Source organism: Zingiber officinale, chromosome 7A (assembly GCF_018446385.1).
Source record: "Zingiber officinale cultivar Zhangliang chromosome 7A, Zo_v1.1, whole genome shotgun sequence".
NCBI classification, from domain to species: domain Eukaryota; kingdom Viridiplantae; phylum Streptophyta; class Magnoliopsida; order Zingiberales; family Zingiberaceae; genus Zingiber; species Zingiber officinale.
The window spans coordinates 126,111,698-126,120,192 of NC_055998.1; the positions used below are offsets into that span (position 1 = coordinate 126,111,698).

The 8,495-nt window shown below is 44.5% G+C and overlaps 1 long non-coding RNA gene across 1 annotated transcript; it reads left to right on the top strand.

Annotated features, from left to right (window-relative positions):
- The first annotated feature begins 4,332 nt into the window (after positions 1-4,332).
- Positions 4,333-5,054, top strand: LOC122000469. Its single transcript, XR_006117142.1, has 3 exons — positions 4,333-4,368; positions 4,444-4,543; positions 5,004-5,054. It is a non-coding gene; the product is annotated as an uncharacterized LOC122000469 (long non-coding RNA).
- Positions 5,055-8,495: the final 3,441 nt, after the last annotated feature.

An 8,495-nucleotide genomic window follows, 5' to 3' on the forward strand; every position in this document is an offset into this window, starting at 1 on the left:
TCGTACCCCTTTATACATATGATTATTGTGGGTTTCTAGTAGATTATACCCGAGAGGTTAGACATACATGTCTGATTGTTTATTGGAGGTATTTGCCAATTAAAAACTATATTGTGGAATGTGCACATATGTTTGAGTGTTTTATTGGATGTATCTTATCGATCTAATCTGAGTTATGATATGTGCAGATGTGTTGGGTGTAATATTTTAGGTATCTTGTTTATTATATGATTGTTTTGAGAGTATACTTGTGCCGATTATGATTTGTTGGAAGTATTACGTTGATTATACTCTTGGCATAGGTGTACATATGTCATGTGAGTGTTGTTGAGGTGTATTGTTGATTATACCTTTGTTGATATATGCACACGGGTTTGATAGGTATTGTTGGAGGTATCACACTGATTTATACCCGTGCTGTGAGTGTGTTTGGTGTGTACAAATTGGAGGATTATGTCGATCATACATATGTTGTGTGTGCATGTGTACCAGGTGTATGGTGGGTAGCATCATGATGATTCTACCTATGTTGAATGTAGAATGCTGAGTGTCTACATTATGTTATTGGTTGTATAACCCTGTCAACTAATTCTCCTATTTAGTGGGTGACCAACCCACTAGGATGATGATAGAGTTGACTATGGATTTGATTTGTTTATTAGGTTGTTTATACCTTTGACTGCCCACAGTGATATGTGGTTGAGTGGTCTCGTGCAGCCTCTAGTTGGATAGTTAGGTGCCTTAGACACTTATGGATCGTTTGTGGTGGAGCGGAGTTCCCACATATACATATTTCGGATTTCTTGTAGCGGAGCATTGCTCCTATATCTATTGCAGATACATGTTATAGATTATTTGTAGTGGAGTGTTACTCCTACATATTGAGGATTTATTGTGGTAGAGCGTTGCTCCCACATATATGGTATTTTCTGTGATGGAGCGTTGCTCTCACACTGGAGGATCTATGCTTAGAGGATTTATATCGTTGATGATTATATTACAGATTTATTGTCAGGGATGTTATGGTTAAGAAGGTTTGTGATACAGACATTATGTATCTTGGTTTTATCATTAAGGCTTGTAGAACCTTAGATGTTTTCAGAGACTGGATGATTTTGGTATTCCCAGGATGTTTGGATCGGTTTACATTGTCTTTGTTGACGATGTTGTGATTTATTTTGGATCCACGGTGAGTGATGCACATCATCTTTGCATAGTCCTAGAGATGTTTCGATGGAAATGTCTAGATGTGAAGATCAGTAGTGTGTATTTTGGTTGTCTTCTGTGAGATGTTTGAGACACACGGTCACCAGTAGGAGTATACCGTGGTTCCACAGGAGATCGAGGTTGTTATTGTTGGAAGTAGGCGGAGTCTATAGAAGAGGCTCGCAACTTCCTTTGTTTGGCTCGATATTTCCGGAGATACGTTGAGGGTTTCTCTCGGATTGCTATGCCACTTTCACGCTTGACCAGGAAAGGCGTGAAGTTCACTTGGACTGAGGATTATGATATCAGCTTCTAGGAGCTGAAGCGGAGACTAGTGTCAACTCCGATGTTGGTTTTTACCTTCTGAAGAGGACGGATTCGTGCTTTATACCGACGCGTCTCTACATGGTTTGTGCGTTGTTTTGATGCAGCACGGCAGGGTAGTCTCCTACTTCTCGGCAGTTGAAGGAGCATAAGGAGAACTACCCAGTACATGACTTGTGGCTGGCTGCCATTATTTTGCCTTGAAGATTTGGCAGCAGCATCTGTTCGGTATTACATTTGAGATTCTCACTGATCATAAGAGTCTCAAATATATATTTTTACCCAGAAGGAATTTAATCTCCGACAGAGGAGATGGATGGAGTTCCTGAAGGATTATGACTGTACCATTAGCTATCACCCGAGAAGAGCTAATGTGGTTGCTGATGCACTCAGCAGGAAATCCAGAGGGACTTTAGCTTGCCATCGAGTTGTGGTCACAGACTTGATTCAAGGTTTCTCCGAGTTGTGCCTTGAGGGATAAGGATAGACAGAGCAGGGTACTCTGGTTACCATGGTTGCTCAGTCGTTAATCAGGACGAGGATCCGAGAGCCTTAGGCTGCTGATCAGTATTTGCAGTTTATTTGCAGCCAGATAGCTTCCGGGTAGCAGACCGAGTTCACACGAGACGAGGAGGGTATTATATACTTCCGAGACAGATTATGCGTACCTCAGTCTTATCCGGTCTTACAGGAGCTACTTCAGGAAGCTCATCGCTCTCGATTTGCTGTCCACCTAGGCGGTACCCATATGCACCAAGATTTGAGGTGTTTCTATTGGTGGAACGATAGGAAGGACGACATGAAGGAAGACATCGCGGATTTTGTAGCTAGATGTCTTGCCTGTTAGCAAGTGAAGGCCGAGCACCAGAGATCTGCCGGCTTACTTCAGCAGATTCATATTTCTGAGTGGAAATGAGAACATATTACCATGGACTTTGTGGTAGGGTTGCCGAGGACACGACGAGGCCATGACGCGATTTGGGTAATCATTGATCGATTAACCAAATCTGCGCACTTCTTAGCGATCCGGAGGACTGATTCGCTGGACCGATTGGCAGATCTGTATTGCCGAGAGATCATTAGATTATATGGTGTTCCGTTGAGTATCATTTCGGATAGAGATCCACGGTTTATGTCCCGTTTTTGACAGAGTCTGCAGCAGGCCTTGGGCACGCAGCTCTAATTTAGTACAGCTTTCCATCCGCAGACAGATGGACAGTCAGAGCGGACCATTCAGACTTTAGAGGACCTGCTGAGGTCATGTGTTATGGATTTCGGAGGTAGTTGGGAGGACCATCTGCCGTTAGTAGAGTTTGCCTACAACAACAGCTTTCATTCGGCTATCCAGATGGCACCATTTGAGGCGTTGTATGGTAGACCTTGTCGGACACCCGTCCTCTGGGATGAGGTTGGAGAGGCCCAGTTGTTGGGACCTCATAGAGCTCAGCATGACGCAGAGTTGGTCCGTACTATCAGACGGAGGATGTTAGAGGCGCAGGATCGCCAGAGGTGTTATGTTGATCGGAGACGCAGACCCTTAGAGTTCTCTGTTGGCGACTATGTATTTCTACGAGTTTCACCCACGAAAGGGGTGAAGAGATTTGGCCTCAGAGGTAAGCTAGCTCCGCGGTACATTGGTCCTTTCGAGATCTTGGAGAGGATCGGAGCAGTAGCTTACCGACTGGCACTACCACCGTCCCTGTCAGGCGTTCACGATGTATTTCACGTATCGATGCTGAGGAGATACGTGCCCGACCCGACACATGTGCTGGCAGATATCCCAGTTCCAGTTCAGCCTGACATTACCTATGAGGAGGTTCCGGTACGGATACTCGACCGGAAAGAGCGTCAGTTGCGGAACAAGACTATCCGACTGGTTAAAGTCGGATGACAGCATCATTCGGACGAGGAGGCTACTTGGGAGCTCGAGGATACGATCCGAGCTCGATATCCCCAGCTTTACACTTGAGGTATGTGATTTATTTACCGTTCAGCATTTATACTCTATATCTGTTGTTAGTATTTGCTGATGGTAGATAACGAAATTTGGGGACCAAATTTTAATTAGTGGGGGAGAATGTAAAATATCGGAAATAGGCGAATATTAATAAGGGAATTTTCTGAAATTTTTAGGAATTTTTCGGGAATTTTTCGGAGCTCGTATGGACGAGTTAACGGGGATAAAAATGGGACCTGGAAAAGCCTGTTTAGGCTACCCCATTTAAGCGAGGAAAAGATTATATTTATATATCCTTTTCCTTTTATTTTCTTTATTTATTTTCGTTTTCTTTTGTCGCCGTTTCTTCCCTTGCCGAGCTATCCCGACGCCGCCTTCCTTCTTCCTCCTTGCCCTAACCACCGGCGGCGGTTACTTCTCCTCAAGCGTACAACCCCTCGGCTACTTCCTCTTCTTGTGTTCTCCTACCCGAGCCGAAGCCCTCCTCTGCCCTAGCCTTGCCGTGGAGTTTCCCAGCGCCGTCGCCTGTGACTTAACATCGCCGGGTGTTGCTCCTCAGCCCTCGCGTCGGCCTTCCCTCTCCTTTCCGAGGCAGCGCCGGCCACGGGAAACCTAGCGCCGGCTAAAGCTTTCCCTGCCTCGTGTCTTTGATCATCAACTACACTTCTCCAGTGGATCCTTCTCAGCCGAGCCTTACTCTCGATTAGTTGGAATTGGCCGAGCAGTGCTTTACACAGGGTCTCCTTGCTGCCACATTTGAGAGATCAGCGGCTCTATTGTGGATCCAAGCATCACTGGTTGGGGATGATCCCCAGCTTCGGCACCAAGTTCCAACAACAGGATCTATGGTTGTGAGTTGGCAGGAAGATATTTAGATTTAGGTAAGTTGTGGTTTGATTCATATATATCAATTTAATTCAGATTTGGTTGGTGACATGGTTGGTTTGGATACTTAGGTTGTAAGGGGAATTGCTGATTAGGGTACTTGTGTGGAGGATTGCGGCTCTACCTAGCTCCGACCAACATTTCCAGCGTCAACAGTGGCTTGGTAGTGAGGTAAGGAGTAGAGAATTTGTATCTTTGCTGTAGATTCTATGTTGTTTGAACTATTGTGATGATAGATTTGATTTGGGTATGAGGTAATTAATTTGTACTTGTGTATTTCCTGACTAACGATCCATACTCTAGGTTAACTAGAGGTATTTGGTTTGGAACGACAGCAGGTGTCTTCGGCAGTGACTCAACAGCCGAATATACATATTTGGGTGGATCTAGGTTTTTATGTGGACAAGTTAATTGATGATCAATTAAGGTTAATCGATAATTAGGGTTTCCTAATTGAATTAAGAGTCTGATTTAGTTATTTGATACAGGTTGAGTAACTAAATTATTTGTGTTTAATTAGGTAGGTTAATGATTATGACTTAGGGTTTTGTCCTAAGTTGTGTTGGGAATTTTATTTAGCAATTCATTTGAATTTTTAGCTAAATAAAATATCTGTGTATTGGTATTTCAGGACTTTGACGCGAGACGAGCATCTCGACGTCGTATTCGGACCAGATTGGACCTTTCTATTTTTGGAGGCGGGTACTTTTGACTTATGTCATTTGATATGCTTAGTAATTAAATTAACATGTTGCATTAATTGTGTTTCTTATCTGTTTCGGTTAATCACTACCCAAATCTTACATGCTTGATTGATTGATTGGTTTTGCATCTCAGGTATATTTTACCTGTTTATACATGCTTATAGGGGTAGTGATATGCCATGCTTGACCATGTTCAGGACCTAGGTTTTATACCTTCTGTATACCTTTGGATTGTTTTGGATTCGTTGACCTTTGATGCATTTTTATATATATGTGGATTAGGTCAGGATATTCTTGTGGTTAGTGCCATGCACCATTTGCATGATTGCATGCTGTGCGATAGTCCGCTCCATTATTGTTGAGCACATCGCCGATTACATGGATTGCACACACCACCACTCATGGGTTAGTGGTCGATTCAGCCGAGTGTGTTGCGGCAGGGACTCTGTTAGGCACCGTTGGTTCCGCTCATGGGTAGTGTGACACAACGTGTTATCCGTGAGGATTCCTCCCGTCTTTGAGGGAGTTGAGAGCATTCGCTCCCCATCTATGATTTGGGGTAGGAGGATAGGTGTACTCGACAACATCCGTCCACTCGGTCACTCATCGGGAGTAGCAGAGTGCACAGTTGCCACAGCCCTACCCACTCGGCCTCACTTGTGTGTGAGATGATCGACCGGCGTCGGGTGACCAGGGCGCATCATTGGCATCATATGCATGATGCATTTATTGCTGTGTTTGTGCTTTACTTGCTTATATTTGTTTGTTGGATACTTATGTTTGACATGCATACAGGATTTCCTTATCCCTCGGACTGTTTGACCTTATACTCAGGACCTGGTTAGTACAGTATTCTCCTGTTTATTTCAGATGCATTCTTATCTTTCTTATCAGGAGACTGTACGCATGATTAGTGCTAGGTGTTGTTTCTTTACTTTGCATATCAACTGTACCTGCTGAGTGTTGGACTCACCCCGCCTCCATTGTTGATATTTTCAGGTTGATGCTGTCAGGAGGGAGTTCCAGTCGCTAGTCCTCACTGCACGTAGTGCTGGTCCTGCAGACCTCCAGGATATGTTTGGTTTTCTTTGGTTTCTTTCTGTTCTAGACTGTTTGAACTCGTTATGTTCTGGATTTATTTGCTTATGGACATGATATAGATTTTATTATATCGATGGATTTGGATTTGGTTTTTATTCTACTACATGCCTGCCTGGATGGCAGAAGAGGTGAGTTCGTCGGTTTTGAGCTTTACGAGTGTAGTTGAGTAGGGTGGTTTTTGAGTCAGAGTATTATTACTGCGTGGTTGTGTCAGCCAGAGGCTGAATATATATATAAACTGCGTGATGATTGATTTTTTTATTATTGTTATGATTCCATCCGCCTGTGGCTGAGTATTTAGTGCTTGTAGAAAATTTTTGATTGTCCGCCGTACAGGGGAGATGCTGCCGAAATTTTCTCGGACAGGGACTCTTCTGGGGGCGTGACAAGTACTGCTCCTAGTCCCAACTTAGAGGCATCACTATATATGTCAAAGCTATCTGCGTTCTCTGGTAGCGTCAGAATAGGTGCACTGGTCAATCTCCTTTTCAGCTCGCTGAAACTGTTCTCACAGTCCTCTGTCCACTGATATTTTTTGTTCTTTCTGGTAGGAGCTGTCAGTGTGGAGGTTATCCTGGAGAAGTCCTCTACGAATTTTCTGTAATAGCCTGCTAATCCCAGAAAGCTTCTGATCTCGCTAGCGTTCTTGGGTCTCTTCCAATTGCTCACAGCTTCTATCTTACTGGGGTCTACCATAATACCATCTTTTGAGATGATGTGACCTAGGAAGGACACCTGATCTAACCAAAATTCACATTTTGTGAACTTGGCGTATAGCTGATTCTGCTAAAGGGTCTGCAATACTGTTTTCAGGTGCTCTGCGTGTTCTTCCTGAGTTCTGGAATAGATAAGAATGTCATCGATGAACACGATAACGAACTTATCTAGATATTCTTTGAATACCTTGTTCATAAGGTCCATGAAAGTAGCTGGAGCATTTGTCACGCCAAAGGGCATGACTACGAACTCGTAATGTCCGTATCTAGTCCTGAATGCTGTCTTGGGTATGTCCCCTTCTTTAACCTTCACCTGATGATAACCTGATCTGAGGTCTATTTTAGAGAACACTGCTGCTCCCTTTAGCTGATCAAATAGGTCATCGATTCTGGGAAGAGGATACCTGTTCTTGATCGTGACTTGGTTCAGTGCCCGGTAATCTATACACAAGCGCATGCTCCCGTCCTTCTTCTTCACAAACAATACAGGTGCTCCCCATGGTGAGTGACTAGGACGGATGAAGCCCTTGTCAAGCAGCTCCTGTAATTGCCCATGAAGTTCTTTCAGTTCTGCTGGGGCCATGCGATAAGGCGCTTTGGAAATAGGATTTGTGCCGGGAATGAGCTCTATCTCAAATTCTATCTCCCTGTCTGGTGCTAGGCCTGGTAACTCTTCAGGGAAGACTGCTGGGTAGTCACATACGACTCGGACCTCTGCTAGCTGTTTGTCCTTGTCCTGACTGGTACTGACTACGTGTGCTAAAAATCCCGTACATCCTGAATCCAATAATTTCTGTGCCTCATAGCTGAGAGAAAATTCTTGGCTTTTCTCCTGGGTTCTCCGACAAATTCGAACTGTGCTTCTGCTCCAGGTTGGAATATGACTTTCTGTTTACGGCACTCGATGGAGGCACCGTATTTGATCAAGAAGTCCATCCCGAAGATGACATCGTAGTCAGTCATATTAAGACTATCAGATCGCAAAAGAGCTCTCTGTCTGCTATAATGACCGGCACTGCTCTGAGCCAGTGCGTGGACGCCATGATTTCTCCTGACGGTAGCATTGTTAGAAACTGACTACTGAGTACCTCTGGAGGTATTGCTAACTTCTCAGCAAATGCCCTGAATATATATGAATGGGTTGCCCCAGTATCGAATAAGACAGTTGTATTTTGCTGTAAAATACTAATCTGACCTGTAACAACTGTCGAGGCATTCGCTGTGTCCTCTCTGGTGAGTGAGTAGATCCTCGCATTGGTCGTAGCTGGAGGGGCTTCTAATCTGCCCTGGCTGATATGTGGACCTTCTAAAGCGGCCTGTATCTGATGTAACTGAGCTGGCTGACCTCCATACTGAATTGGCTGTGGCTGAGGAAGACTGATCTTGTTTGGACACTGCTTGGCCATATGCCCTTCCTGTCCGCATTCAAAGCATCCTCGTGTGCCCTTACGACAAACTCCAGGATGGAATTTCCCACAAGTAGCACACTTTGGATAACTGGGCTGCTTGCTGGCTGGTCCTCCTTTTGGGTAACTCCCTGGCTTGCGCTTGTTGCTGGAGTTCCCTTTCCAGTTAGAGCCATGGGAGCTGTGGCCCTGCTGT